At 38.4% G+C, this 21,885-nt stretch overlaps 1 pseudogene; it reads left to right on the forward strand.

Annotated features, from left to right (window-relative positions):
* Positions 1–5,365: 5,365 nt before the first annotated feature.
* Positions 5,366–20,935, forward strand: LOC117097370 (annotated as a pseudogene).
* Positions 20,936–21,885: the final 950 nt, after the last annotated feature.

A 21,885-nucleotide genomic window follows, 5' to 3' on the forward strand; every position in this document is an offset into this window, starting at 1 on the left:
AATTAGGAGCAACTACTTCTGGAACTAGGATGGACTGAATACACAAGGACTGGTTGAATATTAGATTCTCAGACCTCCTCCCCACTCCAGAAACATGACTGTTCAACATTTCCATCAACTTGCTCTCCACTCCCAACAGAAAACCGAGTTACAGCTGGGCGTGGTGGCTCATGCCTGTAATCCCAGCATTTTGGGAGGCCAAGGTGGGTGGATCATGAGGTCAGGAGATCGAGACCATCCTGGCTAACACGGTGAAACCCCATCTCTACTAAAACAAAAAACAAAAAACAAAAAACAAAAAATTAGCTGGGCATGGTGGGGAGCGCCTGTAGTCCCAGCTACTCAGGAGGCTGAGGCAGGAGAATAGCATGAACCCGGGAGGCAGAACTTGCAGTGAGCAGAGACTGTGAGCCACTGCACTCCAGCCTGGGCAACAGAGCAAGACTCCGTCTCAAAAAAAAAGAAAGAAAAAAAGGAAAAAAAAAAGAAAACTGAGTTATTTCTGGAGAGCTAGTCTTTGGACTAGAGAATACATGGCATGATAAAGTAAAAGTATTCAAGTAAACAATGAAACACAGTCCCCACTATTAGCACTACCACTAATTCAGCTTTTTTGTCCCATTTAATTCCCAGAATTCTGGCATTCAGACTTGTAGCTTTCCAGGCAGGGTTTTGGAAGAATATTTTCTGGGGAATGTAACCAGACTGAGAGAAATCCCCTAAAGGTGTGATTCAGAGGTTTCTAGGTGTCTCCGAATATCTATTTTTCCCTTCTTCTACAATCTTATAATTTATTATTAAGCATATGACTACATGCATATTGTAAAAAAAAAAAAAATGACACATTTCCCAACCTCCCTTGCCATGACCTGTGGCCAGTATTTCTGACCAATGGGATGTAAGCAAATGCTGTATGTATAACTTCAAAAGGTGGGATATATATCCTTCCTTCCTTCTTCTTATTAGCTAGAGTGTAGACATGGTGCGAAGGCTTCTTGGAACACAGAATGCACAGAAACATCCTAGAGACGGTGGAGCAGCAAGACAAAAGATGTCTGAATCCTGGGCACTCTATAGCACTCTACTAGCCCAGATTTACATTGAATGGAAATAAGCGTCTTTCTTGTTTAAGCTTCTCTTCTTTCAATCCTCTGTTACCCAAAACTGAACACACATTTTAACCAGTACAGTAATGTAAGATGTTTTCCACATGAAACAGCATAGCCTAATAACCGTACAAAGAGGCATACAGTTGAAGAACTTTGGCCAAGCACATGGAGTTAACAAACAGCTTTTCAGTGCCTCACTCTTAAAATTAAGAAGTCAACCAAGGATTCCCAAAAACCTGAGGGATTCTTGAACTATCATAAGGACAGAGACCACAACAACTGTAATGATAACAACAGAAGAGAATATCTTTTATAAAAAAGATAACAACAAGAAAGCAACTTGGAGAAAATAGAAACTATGCAAGAAAAAAATCCAAGAATTATTAAATCTTTAAATAAATAAGATAAAATATTGGGCCCATGAAACAATATGAAGATACCATAAAAATGGAACTGAGATAATTTTTGGTTTTAAAAAGTTTATATAAATTTTTGTGGAGTGGATCATGCCTGTAATCCCAGCACTTTGGGAGGCCAAGGTGGGTGGATCATGAGGTCAGGGGTTCAAAACCAGTCTGGCCAACATGGTGAAACCCTGTCTATACTAAAAATACAAAAATTAGCTGGGCATGGTAGGGGGTGCATGTAATCCCAGCTACTCAGGAGGTTGAGGTAGGAGAATCGCTTGAACCTGGGAGGCGGAGATTGCAGTGAGCTGACATAGCACCATTGCACTCCAGCCTGAACAACAAGAACAAAACTCCATCTCAAAAAATATATATATTAATTCTTGTGAGTTGTTACAGGTTAAAAATATGCTGACAGAAATGAAAAATTTAGTGAGGATTAGAGAATAAAATGGAAAAATATCTTCCAGAAAGTAGAGTAAAACACAAAGAAGTGATAAATCAGAGAAAAATATTTTTAAAAATAATTAATTCAAGAATTCCAACATCCAAATAATAGGGATTATAAAAACAGAGAACAGACAAAACTAAGGGTGGAAAGTCTTCAAAGAAATAATTTCTTAAAATTTCCCAGAATTGAAGTACATAAGTTGCCAGATTCAAGCCCATTTTGTGCTCAATGCAATAAATCAAAATAGGCTCATATCAATCCATATAACTGATAAATTTCAGAACACTAGAGAAGAAAACAGACCCTAAGAATGTATAGTGGGGGGAAAAATGATAACACAAAGTTCAGGAGTCAGAAATTCACTAGACTTCTCAACAACAGCAATGAATACTTGAAGTAATGAAGTCCTATCTCCAAAATTTTGATGCAAAATTATTTCCAACATAAAATTCTACACAAAGCAAAATGATTTATCCTGTATGAGGGTAGAATAAAAATGCTTTAAGTCATTTACTAACTAAAATTGTAATTTCCCACCTGCTCAGGAAGTTACCAAAGGTGTCTTTTACCCAGGAAAATACACCAAGAAAGAGGAAGACCTAGATCCAGAAAAAGAGAGAGTCAACTCAAAAGATGTGAAAATAAACCTTAGGGTCGTGGTTGTCTTAGGTCAGGTATCCTAGAAGCAGAGACTGAAACAGGAATTCATGTGCTTGTAATTTACAGAGGGATCACTTTCAGCAGAGAGAGAGAGACAATGGGGAGCAGAATAGGAAAGGGGAAGGAAGCAAGCAAAGATGTCAACTCAGCTGGAGGATATCTCAGCCTGGTCCCAAGGGCAACTTTGGGGCATAAATTGCACCACAGAGGTGGTACCACCTAGAGGCAAAGAGACCCAACTTTTGTATTTTTGTGTCAATCCACCATCGACTGTGGAGAGGTCCCAGTGGGAAAGGTGTAACCTTTGGTTAAGGTTACTCTCATTGGGCTGAAAGTCATTCCTGAAGAAGAAGGCATCTTTGAGGCATTAACATTCACATCGGTGGGAGGGCGTGTGCCCCAATCCTATAAGGGGATCTAGGTAGGTTACCAAGAGAAGCCACTTCAACAGTGAGAAAGCAGAATACAAGTGTGCAACAGCCATTGAGGGCAAGATATTCAGACAGAGCGGTTCTGAAGACTCTGGAAAAGGTATTTCAGGAAAATAAAACTGTGGGAATGCTTAATGTGTTTGAACATATTAAGAAGAGGTCTGTGTAATTGAGAGAGAGTGTGTATAAATTAGTGACAGGTACATAGAGAACTTTGCAAACATAAAACAATAAAATAATTCCAGGAGAAATAAAAAGTTGTACTGAAGGATAAATTAATCAAAGGATACTATATGGTTCAACCATGAATAGCATTTCAAATGGTCATAGTACTGAGCAACTGAATACTAATCTAATCAAATGTACCAAAAAAAACCCAAAAAAAACCAAACTCTACTTGGAGGATAGGGCATTGGAAGTGGGGGCAGTAGAGTGAAAGAGTCCTAGAGGATTGCCCACTGGTGAGCCAGCACTTCTCTTCTCTGGTTACCTGGTAACATGCCAATGGGACCAGTGCTCCTCTCCCCACAGGGTCTATCAGAACTGGTTTGCTACTCCCCTAGGCAGCTGGTATCAAGCTGCAAGGTGCTGGTCTCCACTGGCAACAGCACTCTTATGTATGTAAAAGCCCTACTGTCACATTGCCTGCCTTCTCCAATCCCATATGCAAAGAAAGCAACAGAGCTTACAGAGGCATTCCTCTCCTAGAGTACAAACCTGGCCCAAGTATACCTCTCCATGTGATGCCAAGGGTCCGCAGACTGAGGTCTCCATGTATTCTGCCAGTTCTTTTGCCTGTGAGTTCCAGCCTGCAGTGCTTGATGCTTGTGACATTGCCTGAGCCCTTCTCCAAATGGAGGTCAATATATAGTGCCTAAAGCAAAAAAAAAGTGGGAGTATAAACAATTGTTTACAGCTATTTAGAGGCATTGAAATAAATGACAACAGAATCAAACAGTGACTTGGGGAAGAAAGAAATGAGAAGCTGGGGTAAAGGATTGCTATTTTTCATAACACATATTGTAGAACTATTGTGTATACAAAACCTTCATAAAGATAAAAATATGTTTTCAAAAAGGTTAAGAAAGTTGCTTTACTGTTGTACTTCTCAAATAGTTAAATAGAAAAATTCTAAGGGTGGAATAGTGTAATCAGCATTCACCAATCTTATTTGATTCTAGAATCTTTAAAAAATGTATTTCTTAAAATAATTACTTGTTAACATCTACAAAGGCAGAAATATTACCATTTGGTAAACTATCACCGTACACAGTAAAGGACACAATTTTATAGAAAGCAGAAAATACCAAGGTCTATAGGAAAAACATCATCTAGCACTTGCTGTGTGCCCACCTGCTCTTGTCCTGGGCATTGTGCTAGAGGTCATAGTGTGTGCTTGCTCATTTAATTGGCTTCTGATCAGATCTGATGCTTTAATTTTTGAGTCAGCCTCACAGCTCATTCATTCAAGGGAAATTGAGTGAGTGTCTACTATGTGTCAGGCACTTCTAGGGGAAATTACACAAAATACATGTGGTCCCTGACCTCACCAGAGAGATTCCACTGTACTGAAGAAGAAAAGGAGAATGGATATATACATATTCAGACAATCCATCACCGTGCATCATTTTGCATTTCGTTTATGCAATCCATTTTTGTAGGCTCTGAAGTAACTTTTACATTAGCTTTCAGCTACTGCATGATTTGCTATAAGCCAGCTCAGCCCAGGTAGGTTAGAGCCAAACACTATTCTCTTAATTCAACAGGCATGCCCATTTGCATCCTCCATTCATAGCTTCAAAGATGGAGGGCATCTACAACTTAAGTTGTATTCTCCTTCTTTAGTTCTCTGAAGTATATAAACCACTGCTATACAGTAACGTGACTGAGTTGATTTTACCATGAAAGCTCACAAAGCTAACAATAAGATATCTTCAGGACATTTCAGCTTTAGCTTTTCTCAGTGATGGGCCTGAGTCCTGTTTTCCTTAGACTTTGGTAATAGCTTAAGCTATAAACTCAGATTTTACTGAACTCCTGAAACCTACTGAAAGGCAAGGACTCAAATTATAAAAACATCAACATTCCTTTTTCTTTGTTAGATAAAGTTTACTCAATTATTTTACCTACAGAAGTTATATTTCTTTACTTGAACATATTTTTAAAATTATAGCAAATACAATTAAAATAATCAACTATAGTGCCTCATCTAAAAATATCCATCTTCATGCATTTTCTTGCAAGATTAAAAAAAAAAGTCTTTTCCATGTAGATACTCGTCTTAATTTCTAACAAATTAAGAGAACAATGGCTGTGTGGGAAGCCACTGGTGGAAAAGCTGCAGGTACACACTAGGCCACTTTTCCAGGCCATGACTTACACTGCACTTGATTTCCAGGGAGCAATGCATGCCTCATCACTGTGTTGTTAGAGGCTATGGACCACTTTATGACTGTGAGCATCTTCCTTTTGCATGTAAGTACTGGAGAGAAACAAATCATTAGAGAAAGAGAGAAGCAGATGTGAGTTTTGATTGCTAAAACACACGAAAGACATAGACTGCTGGAGCTGTGCTTTGCTGCATGGAGAGCTGCTCTATCCCAAGAGTTAATAGAGTACAGGGGCAGAGGCACGCCTAGGACATCAGCTGTCTGTCAGGTGGGGGAAGGGTGCACAGCTATATGGATTCCTCAGCTAGGGGTCACTAGGCGCCCTTCATATGCTACAGGAGAAGAACGTTTAGCAATTGAAAACAGCTATGCTGGAAAACATGCCTTTCAATATAGTTCTTTGGCTTTTCTCCTTTGTTTAATGCTTCTAACATGTCATTTAATGTATTGATTTTCTTATTCAAACTACAGGTTAAGCATGTTCATCACAATCTGTGTCCATTTCTTCTTGGCGAAAATAACTCACTATATTTTTAAAATAATAAATGAAGGTGATGTTTTGGGTTTTTTTTTCACCTTTCACATTTCAAATCATTACAAATGGCTTGTGCCTTTTTCTAGATTACATTTTAAAATAATCATAGATAGCCAGGGTTGGGAATAAAATTATTGTTCTGGGAACTGCTTTACCATTTCTAAAATGTCAGCACCAATGTTAATCTGACTACTTGCTAAACAATTGTAGTTTGTACTATCATTATAGCTCTAGTATAATATCATTCAGTGAAATCTTACTCTTCCAACAGGCATCACTACACCTATACTTCATATAAAGGTGGTAAGAAAGCCAAGACTGAGAAAGGACAAATAATTTTACCTTGATTGCCATAGAAGGATACCTAGGAAATCCCTTTTGGGATACTATGAAGGGGGCCCTAAAACAAATGCCTCTTTGTTATAAAACTTATTTATTTGGTCAGTGAACTATGCCTTAAATTAAACGAAGCCAGCAGGCCTTAAATATAATCCAGCTAATGTAACTCGATTACAATGCAGCAGTTTGAATGTAGTCATCAATGCCATGCTTAAAAGACGAGTGGCTTCCATCAGCATAATATAAAAGGATTACCTCTTCCTCAGTGGTCCAGTTCCAGAAGGCATGGCCACATTTCCTACACCAATTTGACACCATAAACAAAAAAAGACCCAAAGGCCATGTCTCCAGTGAAGCTCAAGACAACAGGACAAACACTGGGACAGTGCTGCTATTACCGCACATACCAAGAGCTGCTGGCAAAAGTGATGTTCTACTATCCTGATGAGGCAACAGTTTCCACAGGGACCACAGGTTGCTGGAACAATGCTGACACCTCTTTTCTAAGGGAAGTGGATCGAGTCCTTCTCAGGTAGAATTGCCAGTTAAAATACAGGACATCCAAATATTTCACAGGACATTCTTATACTAAAAAATTATTCATTCTTTATCTAAAATTCAAATGTAAATGGGTGTCCTGTATTTTTCTTTGCTAAATCTGGCAATCTTATTCCTGTGGTAGGGAGAAATTACTTTCCTTTTTGGATACAAATCCTCCATTTTTCTCTTTGCTGAGTTAAGGGAAGACAGGAAGGGATATAAAAATTTTGCTCACAAGTCTGTGTTCTCCACTTGAAGACCCACTTATTCAGAGGAAAAAGAACTTAGAAAAATAGAGTTTAGTCAAACTTGTCCAGAAGTCTAAGAACTTAAAGTGATTGTATAGTCTGAAATCTGAGAGTTACATATTCTCAGCATCTACTCTCATCCATAAAATCTAACATTAAATAAATCAGCATAATGGGTCATGCAAATGGGAATTAGAAAGGTTCCATGTTAGCTTTTATTTTACTGTTGGAAAATAACTTCTCCATGCTTCCATTTTATCTCCAGGGATTTGAATAAGGGAAAGACCACCATACTGGATAACAGTCTAAGATGGAGTTGGGTTTTTAAAAAATCAGACCATGGTGGGGCATCTCAAAAGTGGGTAGTCTTTAAGCAAATGTATAATATTATTCATATTGTAAATGTTCTTTAGAAAAAAATATTACCTTTTAAGGGTCAGGCATATTTATAAACAGGTGTAAAAGTTAGTTTTTACATAATCTGAATTGAAGAATGCTAGGAAACTCCTCTTAGGTCAAATTGTTTCCTCTCCCTAAATGCTACAGTGCTTAAAAGATCAGCATCCAGTATTCAGTTTATCAGTTTCTTTGAATCTCTAGGAAGGAATTATTATAGCACTAATACTTTTAAATGAATGATTTTATAGGGAGACCGGAGTTCAGACAGCATAAACATAATTAATTTTAATTCAGGTCACCAGATAATGCAAAAAAAAAGAAGAGAAGGTAATTGTAGGAGGTGAGGATCATACCCAAGAAAAACATCAGTTGCCCCATAAATGTGCCTGCAGTGGTCCTGACTCATGCTCTTTATTCCACTCCCAAATGTGTCACGCTTTTAGTTGAAGAGACAATCATTTTTATTTAACCATTCTCCTTTTGTCCCGCTCTCAGAGTACAATTCATTCACTCCTGGCCCTACTCTTGTCCAGTGTAGGCTGCCAAACTGGGCCAATTCAGATAACATAGTAGGGTTCAAAAGAGCTTTCCCTATTCATCACCAACTAGCTGTGTGACTCCATGCAAATTGCTTAACATCTCTGGACCTTGGTTTCAGCATCATACACTGATGAAATGTCATTAGATGGTCTGTCAGTCTTACCAAGAAAGGAAAGAGAAAAACTTACATTCTTGAAATCTTGTAATTGGTTCAGCAGAGGAGATATATTATCTCACCCCACCATTGCTTGACCCCTTACTAGCCATATGTTCTGGGGAAATTTACTTCATCTCTCTTTGCCTCTGTTTTTGTCTTGTTTTATCTGTAAAAACAGGGAAAAAGAATGCCTACTAGACTATGATGTCATGATAATAAAAGGAGTTAAATCAGTTGGCATATAAAAGATGCTTAATAAATTTTAGCTATTATCATAACTAATAATAGCTATTACTTTCTCCAAGAATTATTTTTCTTTCAAAGAAGAAAATTAGTTATATCAACAACCCTGAGATATTGTCATCTCTAGAGTGAGTTAGTTTTAACTGGCATTTCAAGAAGATGTAGTTATCTTTGTTTCCAATTAATAATTTTCAATAACAGCTTTGTTTTAATAAGAATTTTTAAAAAGTAAAAATTCATATTATCATCACTAACTGCTCAGGACAAATACTTTTTTTTTTTTTTAACATATAAGGAATTCAACAAACCGAAAAAATAATCTTAATTTCTGCTCCCAAGTAATTCGCATATTTTAATACCTAGCCATAACACAGTCCTTATACTATTGAGCAATATACAAATGAAAATCACACCTTTACTTTTTTTTTGTTTTTTTGAGATGGAGTCCTGCTGTGTCGCCCAGGCTGGAGTGCAGTGGCGTGATCTTGGCTCACTGCAAGCTCCACCTCCTGGGTTCATGCCATTTTCCTGCCTCAGCCTCCTGAGTAGCTGGAACTACAGGCCACCACACCTGGCTAATTTTTTGTATTTTCAGTAGAGACGGGGTTTCACCATGTTAGCCAGGATGGTCTGGATCTCCTGACCTCGTGATCTGCCCACCTCGGCCTCCTAAAGTGCTGGTATTATCGGCATGAGCCACCGCACCCGGCCCACACATTTAATTTTAAATTAAATTTTGAAATGACAAATTAAAGTTGTTACCTTCCTAGACTGACATAATAAAAACACATCATTACTTAATGGAGTAGATTGTAGATAGATTGTAAATATCTGTGACATAAACAAAGATTTCAACCACACTTCATTCTTTTCTTCTTTCAACTTCTTTAAGAAGTCTACTGTTTGCTGAGGAGTACTTTTCCCTCTCTGGTTGCACTTATCTCCACCACCACATTCCTGGTGCTGCTTCTGAATTTATCACTTACCCAAACCATTGTTATTAACCTGAGCTTCACCGGCAGTGTATTAAAACGTTGAAGTATTTTTCTTAATAGAGAATGAAGAAATCATTTATGGTACAAATACTGCTTTGTGTTGTCATGAATTTTCAGTTGTCTGGCATATATCTAATTGTTGCAACTGCATTATTTAATGTTATCATCTTTTTTCTTTTCTTTTTGGAATGTAGAAAATGTTAACACTGGAAGTGGTTAATGTGATGAAAAGCACATTAGAAAAAAAAAATCCACCTCAATCCAAAGTGATGGCATTAAGTGGAATCCAGTGTATCGTGGAGCACCTAATGCACACAAGATGTGCAGCATGTTCCCTGGTCAGAACTTTTAAATACTAAGTAGCAATGAATGGGAGAAATAAATCAAATGGGAGGATAGCTGGAATAATAAACAGTGAAGATGCTTCATACTCACACTCCAGCAAAGCAAGATGAAAAAATGATCCTGGCTGTCATGAGCTATTACTGACTGAAGAACTTCGTTTCAGCTCTTCTAACTTGAAAAATGGAAAAAAAGAAAGAAAGAAATGAAAAAGAAAAAGAAAGAATGCTGGAGGAAAATAGCTTTTTTTTTCCTTGAGTCTCTCAAACTCGTCAGTAAAACAAACTGCTATGTATCATCTGTTTAGTGACAGAAAATATATATATTGAGATCAAAGATAATCAAGGTACACCTGGTTATTATTTGTAAAGACTTAACTGTAAGTTTTTAATGATTAATTTATCTGCCACATAACGCTTTAATAGATCATGTGAAACATCAAGGGAGGAATGTGGTACTGCATTTCTAAAGCCTCCTTCCCTGTCTCTGAATGATAATAGGCATGGGAGTCATCATTAGTCTTGTTAGACGATGGTTCCTTTAGGAATCTCTATGTGTTACCTTTTAGAGGGAAGGTCAAAGAAGCCACCCCTGGGGACTCCCCTGCAGGATACAACTAACACAAGCATAAACTGTATGGAAATGGCTAAATTGTCTTTACTGAGACCTTGGTCTTTCGCATCAATCAAGTCCTTCTGAACTAGTAAAACAGATAAGCACCCTGCTGGCAAAAGTGTTACTATCCTTATGCTTGTCATGACTGGCACTACAAATTTAACAATAAAGAGGTAGTTATTTGTCTTACTTCTTTAAAAAACAAAATAAGTGTGCCGAAAGACATACAGTTGCAGGGAAAACTCATTTTAATGGCGAACAGAGCGACAAAAAAATTGCTAAGTGGTTTTGGTGTCACTCTCTTTCAGTCCTTCCTCAAAAGACCCTGTATTCAGGAATCCAATTGTAACTGCTGTCAGTGCACATGGAGAAGGTAATATGAATCCGACAAGCCAAAACAAAGCAAACCAGGACCCCATGGCTGCCATGTGGGAGGGGGCGGATTTATCCGCCCTCACGTCTCAGCTTCCTGAGAGTGGAGCCTGTGTCAATGCCTCATCCTGACACCTAACTCATGGGGGAATTATAAGTCATCAATACCAATGACTGTAAAACACTTTGTAAATAAAAATGGCTTAGAAGTTCCAATTAACAACAGAAAGTAACCCTCTGGGGTGTACCAGAGAGAAATAACTACAGCCATAAATAAGCAATGGTGAGTTTAGGTTCACTTCTTATTTCAATGCCATTAAAAATGGACCTCCTTCCAATCTCCAATCTGAAGACTCAGATTTTTTTTTTTTTTCTCGTTTACACTATACAGTGTTATGCTCATGAGTGGGAAGCATTGAGGATATACAGGATTGGGCATTCCCTGCTATTTTAATATGAGTATTATGAACTTACATACTCTTATCTACCTTCATGTCAAAAACAACAACAACAACAACAACAAACAGCCAGAAGTAGTATAACTTAACTTAGCTAACTGTATGGCCACCACAGATGTGCCATTAACAGGGAGCATAGCAAGCCCAAGAAGTGGCCACAGTGCCCACCCTTAGTATACTTCATGCTTGCCCCATTTAGAACTTTCACAGGCTCACACAATGGATTATCAATCTGACCCAGGAAGTATCCACTGAGCCTGTAGTATGTCCCAGGCACTGTGCTAATCACCGCCAACATATCTCACTTATACCTGTGAGGAAAAGAGGCTTGGGGAGCAATTTGATATGACCAAATTATAATTAAATTAATAGCCATATAATACTAAATGTCATGAATTATTCTAAATGCATCATAGAAAAATCAACCCATTATTACTCAGAATAGCCCTGCGAAGCAAGTACTACTGTTATCTACATTTTAAGATAAAGAAACCCAGAACGATTGAATAATTTGCCCAAGGTCACAGAGAACTGAGACTTGAACCTTGGCAGTTGGACTCCAGAATCCATGCTTTTCCACTTCTCAACCTGGAAAAAGAGCCCAAGTTTTTGGTTCCACACTTAGTGTCTAGGGTCTCTGGTTGATTTTAAAAATTAAAAAATAAATAAATATGGTAAGATATGGCAGCTTATCCTTCAGGTCCTCACAAGCCTGTGCAATGACAGACAAACAACTATAGGGTGATAGAAGTCGCAGGAATGTGCAGAATAGTCAGGAAATGTAAATAAGGGAGCATTTAGCTCAGACTGGGGTCTTAAAAGAAATCTCAGAAGAAGATAATGAATCGGCCGGGTGCGGTGGCTCAAGCCTGTAATCTCAGCACTTTGGGATGCCCAGACGGGCGGATCACGAGGTCAGGAGATCAAGATCATCCTGGCTAACACGGTGAAACCCCGTCTCTACTAAAAAATACAAAAAACTAGCCAGGCGAGGTGGCGGGCGCCTGTAGTCCCAGCTACTTGGGAGGCTGAGGCAGGAGAATGGCGTAAACCCGGGAGGCGGAGCTTGCAGTGAGCTCAGATCCGGCCACTGCACTCCAGTCTGGGTGACAGAGCGAGACTCTGTCTCAAAAAAAAAAAAAAAAAAAAAAAGAAGAAGATAATGAACCGTGGTTTCCATTTCCCTAGAAAATCTAGTTATATGTGCCCCTATTTTTTGGCAGGCATTCTTGCAACCTTTGGCCTAAGTATGCACAGCATGTTCACAGGAATAATTTCAAATATAATATGAAAAAAAAATTAGCACCATCCTTAGCTTCTGTTAGGTCTATTGTAAGATCAGGGTCCATAGTAGCAAAACTCAGGCTGCCATAGCTTGACCAGAATCCAGGGTACTCAGCTGCCCCTCTGAAAACATGTTGGCCATGGGGCATCTCTAGAGCAGCTTTAGCTGTCTGGTGAGTTTGGCTGACTCTCCAATCACCACAGAGGTCCTGATGGACAGAGGTTCTGACTATCCTTCCCAGATTAAGCATGAGGGGTGGGCAACAGTTGTTCTACCCTGCAGGGACCATCTCTACAGCAAACATCACCTCCAAATCTGAGCTCCCAACCTTGCAGAAAGACCCCACTTACAGGAAGACAACTCAGTGGGGAGACGGTGTTTGGGGAAGATGAATTGTAGGAGGAGGAACGGAGAAGGGAGTGGCAGATGCAGGCAGCATCCTCAGCTTCTGCTTGGTCCTTGATTTATCTCTGTAGAGGAGACTGATCTCCAGGAAGAACAGACCTCCCTTCCCCCTCCACCCCTTCAGCACAGCAGTGATGCCTGCACAGGGCCTGTCCCTGCCATACACCTATCAAGAATACACCAAAGCCATTAAACATACCCATCTTTACTGACTAAAAGACTGCCATCTTTTTAACCTTTTAAAATATATGGCACATGCATACAATGAAAAGCAATGATGTTATAGATTTATTGACATGGAAACATGTTCACTATGTATCACCGAGTGAAAACAAATAGGTTATGAGAAATAAATACCAAATCCAATTTTGTAAATGGTTATATACATATAAAAAGACTGGAAAAGTATGCATCTGGATGTTTACAATGAAGGGATTATTACAAGTATTTTTTTTCCTTGTGCTATCTGTCTTCTTTATGAAGACAATGTATTATTTATTTGTTTATTTACTTCTTTGAAAGAGCTATTTTATCTTTTCCTCAGGAAGAGGGAGATTTTTATTTCTTATTTTTTATTTTTTGGAGATGTAGTCTCAGTCTGTCTCCCAGGATGAAGTGCAGTTTTCTGAACACAGCTCATTATAACCCTGACCTCCTGGGCTCAAGCAACCCTCCCACCTCTGCCTCCCAAGTAAAAGGGACCATAAGTGCGCACTGGGACCACAGGTGCACACTGGGACTATAGGTGCACACTGGAACCATAGGTGCGTACCACCGTGTCTGGCTAATTTTCTTTTTTTTTTTTTGTAGGGACAGGGTCTCGTTATGTTGACTAGGCTGGTCTCAAACTCCTGGCCTCAAGCAATTCTCCCATCTTGGCCTCTGAAAGTGATGGGATTTCAGGCGTGAGCCACTGCACCCAGCCAGGAAGGGGGAGATTCTTAAATAGGTGGCTGTAGTATCAGTTATTATCAGTCTTAGTGGTTTGATTTGATTGAAATAGCTCAGGCTAAGGAACAAGACTTTAATTGCAGGGAGAGAAGTATGTTGATGAACTGGATTTGTCAGCTCTTTCCTGATAACTAAAATAAAATGTGAAGTGGTTATTGCCATTTAGCATATCCTCAGAATTCAGACTTTATGACTTCCCTGTCACTCACCAAATCAAAATCAGAGTATCCCAAAGTAGATATGTTAGAAAAAGAAAAGCCAAAAGATTGGGTAACTCAATCAATTTGGGAAATGTTGAGCTAACTAGTGTTAAATAGTCATCTTTCTTGCAGGACTTCTGAGAGCCTCGTTATGCTAATGTACGTTGTATATTTCCACAAAATAACAGTCTTCCCAACTTTATATTTATCCATGGAATTCATTTTTGCCAAAGCATCACATGGGACCAGTGACAAGTGAATGCTGCATTGCTTGGCAACACTGTTCTAAGTAGTAATCTAGAAACACCTGTAAACACATATAGTAACTCCCTCAGGAGAATTTTAAAATAGTTTAGCAAATATAAATCTATTATTTTCATCAATGATGCTCTAATTTCAGAAATTATGAGATTAGTCATATTAAGTCAGTTCCACCAGGTTGCTTCACCAGCACTAAAGAGTTTCATATCCATGAATAAATGTATGAACTCAAAATCTGTGACATCACTTTCAAGTAAAGGGGACCAGTCTCTAAACAAAATAAAATGTACACCTGTCACTGCCATTCTTTTGAGTCATTACAGTTTATAAATTTATACACCATGAAAAGCTTTGTTTATGTTCATATGGTGTGAAAATTGCAAGAAAAACTTTAAATTAATTACCTTTTTTAAAAGAAAGCAATTGAAATTTATCACAGACAGTAAGGGAATTTATTTACATGCCATAAAGCTTCTGAAAATACAGTCATGAAATATGAGTTAGGAAAAGTAGCTCATGCCCTCACATGTCCTCAAGATGGAAAAGCAAATTAGCGGGCCATAACTGCAAACCACAGTCTTGTGGTTTTCGTCTCTCTCCCCAGCTTAGATTTTGCAGGATCTCAAAGGCAGACTTAACTCAACAATATGATCTTTTCTTTTGGGTTTACTCAAAAATTTTCCCCAGAATCTACATGATCTGCTCTTAAAACAAGAAGCTGGCCAGTTAAGACAGTTTATCATAGTTTCCCTTCACACCTCAGGAATAGACACCAGTTGAACCACATCTCAGAATCCATTTAGCTGGGGGTGAGGAGGGGTGCTTCTAGGACTGGGTCTTTTTTTCTCTCTCTCTTAGAAGTATCATTTTATTTCACTGTGAAATAAGCTGATTAGTATGTAGAAAAGCAACAGTCCCTTGATTTCCACAAATGTGTTTTGATTTTTTATTCTGGGCTTCAAGCCTTTCCTGCATACATTTAACCACAGCCTACTCCATCAAAGGTACATTTACTGGGCTGAGGGTTTGGGGGGTGGGCTCCTCACTGGAATCTTGCTTACATTTGCATGTGAAAAGAAAGAAATGCTTTTGAGTAATTAGTCATCTGAAATTCTGCACCATGAGGAAAAAAAAATTGCTTTTGGATATTTATGGAGAGAAAAATCCATATGGACAATGAATACCCTATTAATGCATTGGGGGGAAGGGACAGGGATGTAGCACATTGTGTTGAATTTCATCCAAACAATGATAAAAATAATATTGCCACTTTCTTATAAATAGTAGCTACAATAGAAAGCAACACAAAGCTGTCTTATTTACAACTTAAATTTCTTATATTTATTCTATTATCTTAAAAAGCCCTTTCTTTTTGACCTAATATGTTCATGCCATATTGAAGAAACTCATGATCAATATGTATTGATTTGATCACTAATTGCATTAATTTTGCTTTAGAAATTAGAAAGGCTCTAATGAAAATGTGAAGTCACTTCAAGATAGTACATTATGGGCAGGCTAATTTAGCTGGGTTCTGTGCATCAGATTATTTCATTATGAACCTTCAATTACCATACAAACGAATGAGATAAATAGCCTTTTCTGAGCAGATTTACATTTTTGAATTCGTCTATAAATTTCAAGAGCTTAAGTTAATTTATAACCTAACACCATATTTAATATACAAATAGTTCAATCATGAATGCATTATCTGCATAAACCCTTACTCTGGCCCTTCACATTATGCTTTGAACAACATTTGAAACAATCACTGTTTTTTAAATACTTGCTTGTACTACATTTACTGTCTTAAAGAAAAATGTGAAATGAATATTTTTGTTAAAATCTTGCATATTATTGCTTAGCAATTGGCGCGATGAAACCAAGTGATGAAGAGGTATGCTGTTCAAGATTTATAAAACCCTATAAATGTGAAATAGTCAAGCTGATTTTGAAATTGAGTGCAGATGCTAAAATAACACCCCAAGAAACAAGATAACATAGAGCCTTTTACATTCTTAATGTATTTCTGCTGTTTAAAAAAACCTACCTGTACAATTGATTTAAATAACAAAGACACCAGAAGTAGATATTTTTACCTTGGGGTGGAGTGGTATTGTGGTAGATGGCAGAAATGTGGCCAGAAGGCAAAAGTAAAGATAATTTTAAGGGGGTGCCAATAATTCTGAGATATCTTGAAGAAAAGCAATGCATCAAAATAAAATGTAGGTAATATTTTGCAAATAAATATTTGAAAGTTCATTCTTTTCCCAGGCTGTGTATTTATATACACTGAAGAAAATGAAATAGCTAGCACTAATGGATATTTCATGTGGTCCTATAAAGTTTTGAAGTGGTGCTGATAATAATAATGGACAGAATATGCCATCTACTTTTGCTGTTTAGTATTTCATGATAAAATCATGAACACATAGTCTTGGCATCTAATTCCTGCAGTTATTATTATTGTACACTTAGGCATTTTAAAACCTCTAAAATAGTCCAATGGTTCAATTTATACCTTCATTCATTATTCTTGTTGAGTGATGTTATAAGACCCTCATAGCATGATAATCAAAAATCAATGAATTATCACATAATTTAGGATAAAGTATATTTCACAAGCAAAGGCCTTAGGAGAGAATATCAGGGCTGAGGGCTCAATAGAGATCAACTAGCCCCTTGGCACTCAACGTGCAGTCTTGGATGAGCACCTGGGAACCACTGTGGACTCTCTGGCTCCACCACAGACCTTTGAATCCAAATCTAAATTTAATATGATGTCCAGGAAATTCATGTGCATGTTAGAGTTTGAGAAGCACTTATTTAGTCTTTCATTATCTTTGTATACATATGGCAACTAAGGCAAAGAAACCTTGAGAACGCTGTTCAAAGTGGCAAAAATTAACTCTTATCTATGGCTGAAAGTTATGGTGGTTCAAGCGTGGTGCTATGTAGATCCCAGTCAAGGGTCAGGTCTACAAAGGTTAACTCTGCTGAACTCCCAGCCAGCTTTGGGAATTGCTTGTATAGCTTATAAAGAACATGTTTGAGAGTATGTTGATGAATGAATACTAGTGCAGCACCATTCCAAGAACAATCATTCTGAATTTCGATTTTTCAGAATCATTTAATCAGGCCAGTTCATGAGCGAGTGCCAACATCCATCTACCCTGAACTACCTTCTAGACAGAAAATTCAAAATAAGAGAGAATAGTTCTATCCTCAATTTACCCATTCATAGGAAAACTGTGAGAGTCAAGCATGACATGTTTGTCAATATTTCACCGGAAAAATTAAAACAGCAAGGGGTGATAACAAGTGGAGGAATTTTTAGTGTGGCTACCTGCAGCTGAGTATGTATAAAGCAAGTAAACAGTGGTCCAGTATAGACACAGCTGAGGGCACTTAATTAGTGACAATTACTACATTGTTCTAAGCTGCCTGCAACCTTGCTCTCTCCCTTTAGATAAACTCATTTAAGTAAATACAATGTCAAGAAAATGGACAAGCCCTTTGACTTGCTAGAGAACCATGAAAGTGCTGTATTCTGCCAATTAAACATGATTCTTTCTTTTTATTAAGGGGAATTAGATCTAACATTTGCTTCAAAATTCCATACAGCTATCCACACATCTATATTAGTTCTTTAGTGTTAAATGTGTAGCAAATAGATTTTTCTTTTCAAAAATTTATACTAATAATGATCACACACTAAATCTTAATGGTTGGAGCCTTTCAGAAACTACTTACCTAGAAATACGTTTTAAGAAATAGTTTTGCAACTCACTGTTATAAAATATTTTTTTTTATTTTTTTATTTTTTTTTATTTTTATTTTATTTTTTATTATACTTTAAGTTCTAGGGTACATGTGCATAACGTAAAGGGGTAAACAATTTGGATGCTTTTCTAATTCATCACGTTAGGTGAGAATGGTGTCCAGGAAATAGTTTGGAAATGCTTTGGAAAAGTCACAAATGAATTACCTTTTAAAAGTTTTTCACTTAACAAACATGTATTCAGAACCTAGTATATAAATCTTTATTTAACAAACCTCTTTTTAGCAACTAGTACATGCTAGATACTGTAAGCAGTAAGACATTGTATCAGCCTTTAATGATATTATAATCAAAAAAGGCAAAAAGAATAGTGCATAAATAACTGTCATACAAAAAGGAAGGACAAACTACAAGTCCAACTTCTTCAGTCCTACAGCCACAGCATTCTCAAGAGACAAGTTCCAGGCATGTTGTTCTCCTCTAACATCTGCACCAAATAACTCCTATGTGATCTGTGAGTCAGAGGATGGTGACAGCAGCTCCTCCAGCTCCCTGTCTCCTGCAAAAATGAGCAGAACCTTGTGCATTCACCCCGACAGATAAATGTCTTGTATTTGCTGCTTTTTTTCTGGGAAATGTGGTGCATGTAAAGTGAATATACTTTTATTTGGGGCATTAGTCATGGAATGTGGGGGAGTAGGAGATGTTTGACCTACTTAAATATACTTAAGTATACGAGTTAATTTCTTCATAAACGATTTCCAAACTTCTTTTGTTTGACTTGGCATAGACCCCAGGTGACACCAGGCACGCACAGGAGCACGGGAAACAACGCTTTGTTGGTGGTGGATTCCCACATGGTTTCACAAAGGAAAGCCATTACAACTCAAGGAAGGTTTTAAGACTCAGTGTTTAATTTATCAAACCACATTTTAAAAATCCAAGCAGAGTAGTCATTTAATGAGTTCAGAGAGTAAGCTGTAACAACTTTAAGCTGGAATTTTACTGTTCTTCTATCACATGAAGAAATGAACATTTTCTGTCTGTTAAGGGTTTGAGATAAGCGCCTTCCACCCATTGATACTGACACTTGCAATCAGCTCACTAGAAAAGGGTGCTGCATCTAAAGTTAGGTTAACTCTTCATTAACAGCTCAATCTCACTTATCCATGAAGTTCTGCCCATGAAGTTTACAAGCACTAGGAATATTTCTCCAAGTTACACATGAGAGTTCTGGCCCTGAACCCTAAGTCACATGTGGATCTGGAGCTGAGGAAGGCCTTGAATCTCTGGAATTCACCTTCCTCATCTGCACAATAGGGGCTGCAATGCATGACCCCTCACAGCTCCATCATGGCCAGGGCAGAGAGTGAGATGCCCCTGTGTCAGTGGAACGGATAGTGCTCACTGCTTGCTTGACTTCATTCCTTCTCTAGATTAACCATAAACGATGTCAGGTTGCTGTCTAAGTCCTGGCAGGGCAATGTATTGTGGTTTTCCACAGTCCTCACAACCAGCAGAGGGAGCGAAAGTGCACAATAAGTAAACTTTAATGAAGTATAAAATCTTTTTTAAAATTCTATTTCATTAAAATAAAATCTGCTAAATGTGTCTGGGTTGAGAAATTTGACATGCCTGGTATATTTGCCTGCTGTCTGTTAGTGTTTGTGCGTGGGAAGTCAGAATTTAAAAGTTACGGCAACTATAGTTAATAACAATATATTGTCTTCTTGAAAATTGCTGAGACTGGAAGCTTCCAGCTGTACTGAGCTCTGCGTCTGCCCCAGTGGTTCCTCACACTGCCAATCAAGTTCCTAAGGAACTTGTCTCCTCCAGACTCAAGTGCATTCTGTCCTGAAGAAGTCTGGCTTTGATAGGAGCCCTGTTCTTGTAGGGACAGAAAAGAAAAGGAGTGGAATACGGTCCAGCTGCCAGAAGAAAAGTTGGATTGATAAAAAGGGTCTCCAGTTTTGGCTGCTGCCTAAAAGACTTTGGAAATTGTAGTTTTACTCCAGTCCCCACAGATGAGCTCTTCAACAACCCAACAGTGAATCTGTGCTCAGTGGCCCAGCCAACCAGCAACTGGCTCTGCTGGTTAGCCTGGCAATTAGTACCATTAGTGGTCATGCCTGGAACTGCCCAGGCCTTGTGCAGTGGCACTAATGTGCCACTGGGTTGATGCCCAGCAGACATTAGTACACCCCTTACCATTTCATCAGGAAATCTCCATGGACTATCAGTTTCATTTCTCCTCAGAGAACTACAGGGAAAGGTACCAGAACTTCTAGGATTTCCCTGGACAAACCTTGTATCTCTTCCCCAAGTGTAGTGTATTCTGGTCTAGGAGATGTGGACCCTCTGGAATATTTTTTTAAAAGAACAATGATATCTAGTATTTTTCCATGAGAGACATTGATCCATTTGGTACCCAGAAGGTCATGCAACAGAAATTTGATCTGCTGATTGGGAAAGACAAAGGTCTGTCCATCTGAGTTTTGATATTGATGTATTTGACTCTACACTGGCTCCAGTCACAGGAATCCCTATTGTAGGGGGACTGACCTTTCAAGAAGGCATCTATATTACTGAGGAAATACATAGTACAAGGTTGCTGTCAGCGCTGGATCTTGTTGAAGTCAATCCTCAACTGGGCACTTCAGAGGAAGGGGCAAAGGCCACAGCTAGCCTGCCAGTAGATGTAACTGCTTTATGTTTGGGTCAGACAAGATGTAACTGCTTTACGTTTGGGTCAGACATTGCCTATGGCCAGATTTTCAGTTTCCCAGTCAAGTCAGAAAATGAAGCGTGTGTGAGAATTTAGGAAAGACTGTGCACCGTTTTGTTTCACAACGGACATTCCAGAACTGTAAGGCATTTTAGAGGACAGGTATTAAGTGGTTATCTGGGTTAATATTTCCTTAATGGGAACATTTGCACATTCTCACAATTGTAAAGTTTCCCCTCTCCATTTTGGTGACTAATAATACTACTGTAAATGTGTGTGTGTGTATACACACACACACACACATATATATTTTGCACTTCACTGGGTATTAATGCATTGTAGTGTTGTGTAAATTTAAAGATGCACAGCAGCATTTGCTACCTTGGTATATCAAAAAATGCTAAGAGAGGAGATTTTCAAGTGTTTTCACCACAAAAAAATGATAATTATGTGAGGTCATGCATATGGTAATTGGCTTGATTTAGCCATTCCACAATGTGTACATATTTCAAAACAATATGTTGTGCCTGATAAATATATACAATTTTTATTTGTCAACTTAAAAATTAATTAACTGGAAAAAAAAAGTAAAAAGAGGAAGGAGATTAAGTCCACCCACACCTACTATTCTGCTGTCTAAAGATAAAGGAGGAGCTAGAGGATGCTGGGCCTGCAGGGAAGGAGGAGACGCATATCAGCGTCCTGGCTGGGAAGAGAACTCAAGCCTCTCTGCTGGACCCTGCTTTACTTTTTTCACTCACTTACATGAAAATGGGCTTGGGATCAATAAGAATAATTCTGCTCAAGCTTTCCAACAGAAGAAAAACAGAGTAACCAGCCATGTTCTGTAGCCCTCACAGCAATCCTTCCCTCCAGCTAACTTTCTTCTCATCTGCTACTTTTCATAAAGATAATGTGCTCCCGCATCTCATGATGAAAGGTAAAGTCTTTAAAGTAGTCCGCCGGTCACTAGACCTCATGGCCTCCCTTTGCCCCGCGTACCTCTGGGTCTCCTCAATTCTCCCACAGCACCAGTGGCCAGTGTG

The sequence above is a fragment of the Trachypithecus francoisi genome, unplaced genomic scaffold, assembly GCF_009764315.1.
Source record: "Trachypithecus francoisi isolate TF-2019V2 unplaced genomic scaffold, Tfra_2.0 Lachesis_group15, whole genome shotgun sequence".
Taxonomy (NCBI): Eukaryota; Metazoa; Chordata; class Mammalia; order Primates; family Cercopithecidae; genus Trachypithecus; species Trachypithecus francoisi.